At 50.1% G+C, this 8,921-nt stretch overlaps 1 pseudogene; it reads left to right on the top strand.

The window, feature by feature from the left end:
- The first annotated feature begins 7,511 nt into the window (after positions 1–7,511).
- Positions 7,512–8,094, top strand: LOC118026790 (annotated as a pseudogene).
- Positions 8,095–8,921: the final 827 nt, after the last annotated feature.

Genomic DNA, 8,921 nt, shown 5'->3' with positions numbered 1-8,921 from the left:
TTAGCATGAATTTTAGAAATTATAAACGTTTTATACTAGGTGAACTAAGTTTTTTAGTTAAAATGCTTACCTGTAGCTAATTTTCTTCGTTCCCAGCAGAAATTTTGGACTTTCTGGGTTTTTTTCTTGTCTGATTCACATGGCCCCTTTCAACACACAAAGAATTTTTCAGACCTGATTGAATTATTGTCATTCTCTGAATATCAAGAAAGGAGAAAACAACAAGACTCACTATTGTTAAGATGTCAGTTCTTCTCAGCTTGATCCACAGATTCAACTCAATCCCTATCAAAACCCAAGCGTGTTATTTTGTGCTATCAACAAACCGATTCTGAAGTTTATCCGGAGGCAAAAGACCAGAATAACCAACACAGTATTGGAGGGCTGGCATTACCTGACTTACTAGATATTTCATAGTTTGAATTTTTGTATCTTTTTAGTAGTGATTTCAAAGGATTGTCCATGTACGATGCGATCATTACCGTCATCAACTCTCTGACCTTCTGGAGGCAAAATGCATACGTTTGTGTGGCCACATGTGATGATCACGTCTCTAATTCTATAATCAAGTTCCATTTGAGAAGTATGAGTTTTAATACAAAAATTCTCTCCTGGTGAACTTGAGAGCGCACGTCCCTTCTGAGAAATGAAGCGTTCTCTGAGCAGTCACAGGACGTGATTGACCTTGGTCTTGAGACGTGGCCATTGGTTCTAGAAGTCCTGCCCTCCAAAAGTCGGGGAGGACGGACGGCAGAACGAGGAACACAGTTGGATCTCAGGGGGTCTCTTGATCCGTTCCCATTGCCGGCGCTTCTCACGATGCTGAGATAACGCAAGAACGCAGGAGGCTCAGTGCTGGTGTGTCAGGAGACACACCGGGGACACAGGTCAGTCCCTCGTTGCCTTCTGGGGACAGTGGGCTCAGTGTCCAGACACCTGCATCCTGGTCCTGCGTCTGCTGCTGATGGATTCAGAGCAGTGGCGGCCACCATCCCTCTGGGTTCAGACACCACTTGACAGTGAGGGTGGTGGGGGGAACCTGAAGACCCCTTTCTGATCTCTGCTTCTATTTGTGAATATTTACAGATGGCTGACTTTCACTTATATTTGTGTTTTTCCCCTAAAATGCCCCTTTCATGTTTCATTCAGAGGTTTGCACCCTGAGGTGCAAACCCCCGCACCCTCCTGCATGTTGACATACTCGTTCAGGCGAACAGGAGACTCCTGTGCAGACAGACAGAGAAGCCTCTTACTCTTACTCTTACTCTCCCCTGCAGAGAACCTCGGGGGACATAAATCACGGCCTCTCCATCAAGCCCGTTACAGGGCAAGAGGGAGGAAGCGATATGCTCACGCACGCGGCCCAGGTCTCGAAGCACCGAGAAAGGTCAGAAGTCACAGCAGGGCCGAGACCAACGCCACCACCAACCAGCACCGGACTGGGGCCAAGAGATGGGGGTCGTGGGTCCTCCTTGAACCAGCCCCACGGAGCCTTCGTCCTGGTGGGAGAATGACTGGCACCTTCTCTCCACGGTCAGCCAAGGTCAGATGAAGGGTGTGTGGAGGTGCCGGACGGCCCGAGCCAGTGGTTGCTGCTAATAGAGCTCGGACGGATGGACGGGACCCGGGCTCCATTCCATGGGACACCCCCCCATTTGACAATTAACAGAGCAAAGGGTCTTTCCTTCGACTTTTCTTGGGGGCCCTCAGTAGCCTCTGGTTGAATCATAGTCCTTCCAGGGACGAGACGGACGGCCGTGACCGTGGAGTCTCACGTCTCTGGGCCCGTGTCTTCATTTGAAACCTCGCCGGCGTGACCTACAAGCCAGAGTCCACGGGATCAAAGTGGCAGGAAATGTGCCCCCCCGGAACTGAGGGCTAAAGTAGCTGCTCTGTGCCCAGAGAAGGCGTTTGAACCATTGCCTGGCCTCTTCTTGTTGTTCTTCCTGGAACAGAAACAGGTACTTGTTACTCAGGGCAACTGTGCGCCAGGACTTGAAGAAATTGCTTTCTGTGAGCTGTGGCACGTTGAAACACCCCAGCTGATTCAGGAGACAGTTAACTTGTGTGTTTTAATAAAGGCGTGCGTGTTCAGACTCACTCTGCCGGCACACGTGTGGAGCGGGCGGTGGGGACCCGGCCAGGACCGGCGGTGGGGGGTTTCTCTCCCTCGCTCGCTGTACCGTTTTAACTCTTCGCTCATTTCCTACTTTCTCCAGTCACTTGCACACACTGGCGTGTAGCCTACCATGTGGGGGCCCAGATCACCGATGAGGCAGAGGTTACTCACGCCGGGTCCCCCGGCTCGAGGCAGAGCGGTGAGCCGCGAGGTGGCTGGTTCTGCTCCCGGGGGGCGGGGCGGGGCATTCCTTGTTCTGTACCCGTCTCTGGGTCCTCAAAACGACCGCCACGGAAATACCCTTCGGTTCTGCAAGGAGTTGAGATCCTATCTCTGCTCCAAATCATCATTACAGGAGAGAGGAATAATTTCAGTGAGGCTATTAGCAGCACTCCCGAAACATCCCTATTAACTTCTCCTTCTTTTGTGGTCCATCTTTTATCAGAGTCTATCTGCGCTCCGCGTCGGGCCCAGCGCCAGTACATTTTAATAATAATACGTTGCACTTTTCGGGCACTCTTTCATCCAGGGAGCCCAGAGCACTTTACAAACATTAATTAATTAAGCTCCGCACAACACCCCTTTGAGGTAGGTATGCCCTGCTACGGTACAAGATGGTTCAAGTGGTTCTCCCTCAGGCTCGCCCACTCTTGAGCTCAAGCACAAATCCCTACAAAGGCTCCCCCGCTCCAGGGTTCAACTGAGTCCTGGATGAAAGGCAAGCCTCCCCAGCTGAGGGCCTTCTGGCGTGGACCGTCTGGCCCTTCTCCTTCTGCGTCAGCGGACGAGATGTTGGCGAAGCCTGGCTCCATCCTCTTCCTTCTTGCTGCTCGTTCTCCTGACGTGAACATTGTCTCAGGGGAGAGGAGACCAGCGCTGATTCTGGAGCCATCACTTCTTGTGGGAAAGTGAAAGGAGGGGAGGCACCAGGCTGTTTTCAGGCCCTGTTCCTGCTGAGGTCAGAGTAGAGACACGACCTTACGTCTCCAGGGTCCCCTGGCATCAAGGGGGAGGGCCTCACGGAGGAACCCGAGGAACACAGGAAGGCTGCAAGCATGCACCTGTGGTTGCAGCAAATACTCGGCGTCTGCTCTGTGCCAGGCCCGTGATGAGGAGGAGCGGAGGGCCAAGCTCTCTGGCCCGCTCCCTTGTCCTGACCTTGTGCGAGATGGTGTACACCCAGGAGGGTGAAGTTCGCCTTTGGGAACGTTTGGCCGCGGTGACAGAGGAGGGGAGGTGCCGGGCTGGAGGCCGTCACGGAGGACAGCACAGCTGGGGAGGCGCCTCGACGCCCCGGCGGGCACGAGCATTCTTCTCTGGGGTTCTCGGAGGCAAGCTGATGGCCAGCCAGAGGCACTGACCTCAGCATTATTAGTGGGCTCTACTGACGCCTTTCTCTAACAGTCCATGCAGAATTTAGACAGAATGGCCCACTATGTGTCACGCCTCGTGGTCTTGGATTCGGTTTATCTGGGAGTACGAGCCAGTTCTCACTGGGCAAGAGTCACCAATCTCTGACAGAAAAATAAGTACGAGGGCTACGGCTCTTTGTCCGCTGTCGTTGAGCGGAGCATCTCTGTGTGACCTGCTCAGACCTCCCGTGGAATCAAGCACGGTCCCAAGAGGAAACGTGGCATGTCCCGGCTGTCTGACATGTGTGTTTGTGGGTGAGTGTGTGTGTGAGGACCGGGTTGCAGGCCGGGCTCCAGTCCTGGCCAGGTGCGGAGCTGGCTTCCAGGCACCTGAGCGTGGGGCCCTCGGCCACGTGGCTACGTGGCTCAGCACCGCCCTCAATCCTCCAGTGCTGGGAGGGGCTGAGTTTGTCTGACCCTGTGACCAAACATGTCTGGGTTCTGAGAGTATGACAACCAAACCCAAACCCAGCCTCGACCTGTCATGGCTCCTTGTTGCCTGGTTGTTCATGGTCCTGGATTCGCTCTGATTTCAACTCCTTGAAGAATCCTCCACGTGGGAGCAGCTTGTGGTTCTCCTAGCTTGTGTTGCTCAGTGGCTCCCACATCTTCTGTGTCCTAAGACCAGCTGGAGAGCCTTTCAGAAGACCCCTGTCCACACTGGAGCCCCGCAACAATGACTTCAGGGTCTTGCGGATGGGACCCTGGTATCCGTGCTTTAAAAATCCCTTGGGCGATTCCAGCGTGTAGCCGAATCAAGAGTCGGCGCTCGGGATGACTCTGTCCCTGACTGCTGACTCTGAGGCTGTCTACGTCTCTGGCCACAGCTGTACTTTCAGACTTTTCCTTACGGACTCAGAGGTGAAATGTGCGGCTTGGCGTGTCTGAATTATCTAGATTTGCTGGCTTGTGGCAACAGCAGCAGGACCCCTGTGGATGGATCGGAAGGACCCTTCCCGATACTGAGCACCTTGATCCTTGGACAGTGGGCACAGAAGCTACATTTTTGTTCTTTTCCAGATCTTTTCTGTAGCATTCCCTGTAGCCAACTCTCGGTTCACACTGTTGGTTTGAGATCTGGGGATCTTTTGACAATGTCCATTTCAACATAGCATTATCTTCCCAGGTCTTAGTTTGTTGGAGTATCTGTTGGAAAGTCACTGGAAGAGAACAGAAGAAAAAGAGCTTCCCTTCCTGTTTTGTGTCTAACACGAAGTCCCCTCTTATCTGAGGCTCACTGGCGGCTCTGTGAGCGTGTACTAGTGCAGACCCTCCTCCCTGGAGACAGGAGTCCTCCCACTCATCCCGAGAGCCAGCTCCTCTGCAGGGTTCCCAGTTCACCACACCACAGCCAGGACGGGGGCTCAGCACACACAGCTGCCTCCCTCTGCAGCACTCCAAGCTGCCAAGACGATGCCTTTTGCAGGAAAGGCCTCCCTCCCAGCTCCTGGGAGGAGTGGTGTGTCTCCTGGGCTTGCAGATGAAGCTGGATGTTCAGATGCGACTCCAATGGAGGAGACACCTCCGTTCAAGTTGGCCTTGGGCAATCGCCTGAGAGTTCACATGTTGATTGCAAACTTGGACTTACCTTCACCTGCCAGTTCTGAGAGACCAGCTGGAATGCTCCCCACATTTAGCACTTCCACCTCCTGGAAATTCCCTTGTTAGAGATTCTTTCCGTAGGTGGAGTAGGAAAATCAGAAAGCTCCTCCAAATGGGCCAGAGCTTCCTCTGGCCAGGATGGAGCGTCTGATGACAGGCAATGGGAGGTGGGCCTGGAGCACCGGCCTCCCCTGCAGCCTGCTCCTCGCTCCAGGATCCACCCCTCAGGTCACAGGATGCCAGGGTTAGGTCAAGGAAAGCATTAGATATCAGGGAACCTGGATTTGGGTGTTGGCTTTGCCCATAACATAGTTGTATTGAGCAAATCCCTTGTATTTTTCCTGAAATTCAGTTTCCTCATTTATGAAATGAGAACTAAAAATTATTTCACCGGCTTGTGGTAATGTCCAAATAAATTGATGACTATTGAAGAATTCTGAAGACTATCTGAAGGGAATCCAACCTATTCAAATGACTTTCTAAAGCACATCATTCTTATATATTTGGCCTACTAGTCAAATAGAACAATGAATAGTTAAGATAAAATTAGCTTGTTAGATGCTGTTACAATAATAAATGGCAGGTTTGAGTGATAGAAAAGGCAGGTTTGGGATTTATTATTAATATATTTATTGATTTTTAAATAGATTTTTATGTGGGTCTTGGTATATGCTGCCATACCTCAATTCAGATTCTAAGATACATTTATGATTTTGGTGGACACCATATGTGAATGCAACACATCCCAGACCCCTCCCTCCCCCTCCCACAAAGCACTCTTAGTCAGTTTGCCCTTTAGAGACTGTTTTCGGAAGGGCCTGTACCCTTCCCAGGAAATAGGACATTTGGAACCCTTTTAGAAAGAGGTTTTAAAATGTTCTAACATCATCTGCTCCAAAAGAGTAACACAGTGCTGTGAGGGGTTGTTGGGCGTCTCTTCCCTTCTGACCAGGGCAGTCTTCACGGAATCCACAAAGCAGGGACTGAGCAGCCAGCCTGGACTGGGAGGGAGCCCCAGCTCCTGCACTCGGCAGCCTCTGTGACTGTCCTCTGTACAGTTGGAAACTGTCTGTAGCTTCTGTTTCGAGGGTTTCTGAGATGTAGAACAGCAATAGAATATTCTGGCTTAACTCTAATCCTTTCGGTTTTAAAGATCCTCCAGTTAGTACACTGGGAGGAGCCAAATTTTTCTGACTGGAGGGCTGGGAGGTAGCGAAGGGAGAGCATCTCTCTCCAGGGTACCAGGCCCCTCCCATTACACTCCCAACATTTGCTGAAACTGTGCTTCTGAGGAAAAGGTCAGAGAGAAGAAAATACCACATTCTCTCCATTCTGTTACGAAAAACTGGTTTATCCCAGAGAAAGGAGACTTCTCCGGTAGATTCTACCCTCACCATCTGGATGGAAGGTGGAGGAAACCCTGGAGAATGGGGCCACTTTGTTCTTTGAGCAAATGACTGCCTTCCAGACATGGACGTTCGTTCATTCCATGTGTGTCGTCTGCAGAGACCCCCGCGATGACTTTTCACACTGTCAATGCCATTACAAAGTAAATTATAAAACAAGTCCTATACGAAATAATAATATAATTGCACTCTCTTCCGATCAAAGTGTCAAAACTATAGAAAAAAAACAACCACGATAATGTCAAGAGGTGAAAATTTTGCCACTCTGGTATTAACTTTTGGAAATTAAATTTGTACTATTTATCAAAAGTCTTGAGATAATTTCCATGTGGAGGAGTCTAGAATTATGCACAGTCATTATTAGTATATGTAACTGGGCTTTATTTATAAAAGTGAAAATTGTGAATAGTGCAAGTGTGAAACAATAACGAGATGGTTAAGTAAGTTAGAGGCTCTGTGTTTTTCAAGAACACCGAGGTGTACCATACACCCCGTCATCACCACACACGGACCCTCGAGCGGCGGTGTGGTCAAAGTGCTGCTGGAGCCCAAGGGGCAGAGTTCGAAGTCCGACCTCAACAGTTCACTAGTGGTGTGACTTTAGCTAATCACAGATAAAGTGACTAACAGGCTGATTAACCTGTCCAAGCCCCACCCTCCTGATCTACGAAGTGGGAGGAATAGCATCTTAGACATGAGGGTGTTGCAAGGAGTACATTTTATACATGTCAAATTGCCTGGTGAGTATAAATACTCAATACATGTTAGCTGGCATTAATAATATAATTTCAGTAGTACGAAAATACTGTAAGAAATATACAGAATCCTCAACTGGCTGTCTCTTAAAGGCGAGGAGGGGACAGCAAACAATTTTAATCCCTTTTTTGTACTTTCTCCTGTGTTTCAAGTGTTCCTATAGTGATCATTTATTATTTTTGTAATAAAATTAGTTGTTTTTAGGCAGCCAGGGGTATGCTCAGGCTTCAGAAGAGGCTTGCCTCCAGTGCCCTCTGCTGTGGCAAAAAGAAGGTCTGGTTGGACCCCAGCGAGACCAGTGAAGTCGCCGATGCCAACTCCCGTCAGCAGATCCAAAAACTGGTCAAAGACGGGCTGATCATCCGGAAGCCTGTGACTGTCCATTCCCGGGCTCGGTGCTGTAAAAACACTTTGGCCCGCCGCAAGGGCAGACATACGGGCATTGGTAAGAGAGAGGGTACGGCCGACGCTCGAATGCCTGAGAAGGTAACCTGCTTGAGGGGGATGAGAATTCTGCGCCGGCTGCTCAGGAGATACCGCGAATCCAAGAAGACTGACGGCACACGTATCACAGTCTGTACCTGAAAGTGAAGCGTAACGTGTTCGAGAACAAGCGGATTCTCACGGGACACGTCCACAAGCTGAAGCCGACAAGGCTCGCAAGAAGCTCCTGGCTGACCAGGCTGAGGCCCGCAGATCTAAGACCAGGGAGGCTCGCAAGCGCCGTGAAGAGCGGCTCCAGGCCAAGACGGAGGAAATCATCGAGACTCTGTCCAAGGAGGAAGAGACGAAGCAGTAAAACTCCCTCTCTTTTGTCTGTGCATAGTGGCCTCGGCAGTAACACAGATCAGTTATTCAATAAAACCAACCTTTATCTGCTTAAAAAAAAATTAGTTGTTTTTAAAAACTGTTTCTAAAGAATATTTTTCATGGAGACAGCTGATGAGATAAAGTGAAAAATGCAGGAAAAATTATACACATACCATAAACCCTCTTTCTTTAATTTCTTTGTAGGCGCATAAGTCAAAGACTGAATTGAAGTAAAACGTGATGGTTGGGTTTTTTTTCTATACTTTTAGTTATTTAAGGAATTTTCTCAATGCAATACTTTGTAATGAGAAAAGAACACCAAAGACAGTCAGACCAATCAGTTCCTCATTATTCACGGATTCCGTATTTGTGAATTTACCTGCTTGCCACGATTCACCTGTAACCCCAGACTCAGTAGGGGGACAGCGTTCGGGGGGTGCTCCCGGACGTGTGCAGGGCTGCACGCGGTCAAGCTGCCTGGCCTCCCCTTCCCAGCTCTGCTTTCTGGTTTCAGCGCGTGCTGTGAACGGGTGTCCCTTTCGAGGTCTAGTTAGTGTCGCCTGTTTTCCATGTCATGTTTATGCTGGCGTTTCCCTGTTCAGCAGCCGCCGGGCCTGGTGCTGCAGTGCCGTCTGGGGTTCCTGAACCCAAGAGGCTGCTTGTCCCACGGGGGAGACGGTGTGTTAGGGAAGCTTCCTGAGGCTGAGTCACAGGGCTGTTGGCATGAGTGTGGCCTTAGTGAGCCAACCGTGTGTACCCCATGAAGTGTCTTAAGCAGAAACACACATAAATAAGATGCTGTATTCACCAGCTGAC

This window comes from Mirounga leonina, unplaced genomic scaffold (genome assembly GCF_011800145.1).
Source record: "Mirounga leonina isolate KUSES-001 unplaced genomic scaffold, KU_Mleo_1.0 Mir_321, whole genome shotgun sequence".
Taxonomy (NCBI): Eukaryota; Metazoa; Chordata; class Mammalia; order Carnivora; family Phocidae; genus Mirounga; species Mirounga leonina.
Note: the sequence above shows the minus strand (reverse complement) of the source record. Positions and strands in the feature narration are given on the sequence as shown.